The sequence below is a fragment of the Orycteropus afer genome, unplaced genomic scaffold (assembly GCF_000298275.1).
Source record: "Orycteropus afer afer isolate SDZICR_OR568_19922 unplaced genomic scaffold, OryAfe1.0 scaffold00039, whole genome shotgun sequence".
NCBI lineage: Eukaryota > Metazoa > Chordata > Mammalia > Tubulidentata > Orycteropodidae > Orycteropus > Orycteropus afer.
The window spans coordinates 6,404,555-6,405,920 of NW_006921626.1; positions in this window are offsets into that span (position 1 = coordinate 6,404,555).

Consider the following 1,366-nt stretch of genomic DNA (forward strand, 5'->3'; position numbering starts at 1 on the left):
TGGTGGCCTATCACTGGGAAGGGAAACAGCAAGGAGGGAGACAACATGAGCTATGGACTTTCTGCTGTCTAGAGGGACAACCATTTTGATTGTTTACATGTGGCAGCCATTTTGGATATTTAAAGTGACTGAGGGTGTGGCCATTTTGAATGTTTACAAGTGGTGGCCATTTTGTATATTTAAAGTGACCAAGGGCAGAGCCATTTTGAATGTTTACAAGTGACAACCATTTTGGATTTTAAAGTGATAGCATTCTCATTAGGATTCCAGGGACCTAAGAACAGGCTCTGTTAGCCAGGGTCGGCAAGGACATACAAGAAGCTGACAAAGGAAAAGAGACAGGTGGTGAGTGTATAAGTGTTGTCAACTAGTGACTAGAGGAGCACAGCACAGTACCCTGCCTGTATAGATAACATACAAACAAAACAAAGAAAACGAAAATTGTGGACAAGTCACTCCAACATGTAATCACCAATTAAATATAAATACAAAAATGTCACAATGCCTCAAAGACAACAGAGCATCATAGTGCACACAAAGAAGCAAGATAAAGCAGGAGAAACAAGGGACCAGGATACAGACCCAAAACACATCCCTGAGGAAGAAGCAGCATTGGGACTCCCTGATAAGGAATTCAAAACAATTATATTTAGGTATTTTCAAAGGATTGAGAGACAGACCAAGGAAAACACAGACAAAAACCTAGAAGAATTCTGGAAGAAAATACAAGAACAAAACAACAAAATAAATGAAAAATTAGAAATGATTCCAAATCTACAGATAGAAATCCAGATTAATGCTAAATTGTCAGAAATAGATAATACATTGAAAGGGCAAAGGAGTAGAACTGATGCAATGGAAGACAGAATTAATGAGATTCAAGACAAATACCTGAATACTTCTTTGGAAAGGGATCAATCAGAAAAAAGAGCAAAACAAAATGAAGAAAGCTTAAGGTTCATGTGGGATACAATCAAAAGGAATAACCTATGCATCACTGGAATTCCAGAACAGGAAGAGAAAAGTGAAACCACTGAGAAAATTGTCCAAGATTTGTTGGAGAAAAACTTCCCTGATACGATGAAAGATGAGAATATATCCATTCAGGAAGTCCAATGAACCCCAAACAGGATAGACCCCCAAAGAAAAACACCAAGACATATCATCATCAAACCCACCAAAACCAAAGACTAAGAAAGAATAATGAGAGCAGCATAGGAAAAATGAAGTTACCTACAAGGGGCAACCAATAAGATTAAGCTCGGATTTCTCAACAGAAACTATGTAGGCAAGAAGACAGTGGGATGGTATATATAAAACATTGAAAGAGAAATATTTCCAACCAAGAATTATGTACCCAGCAAAA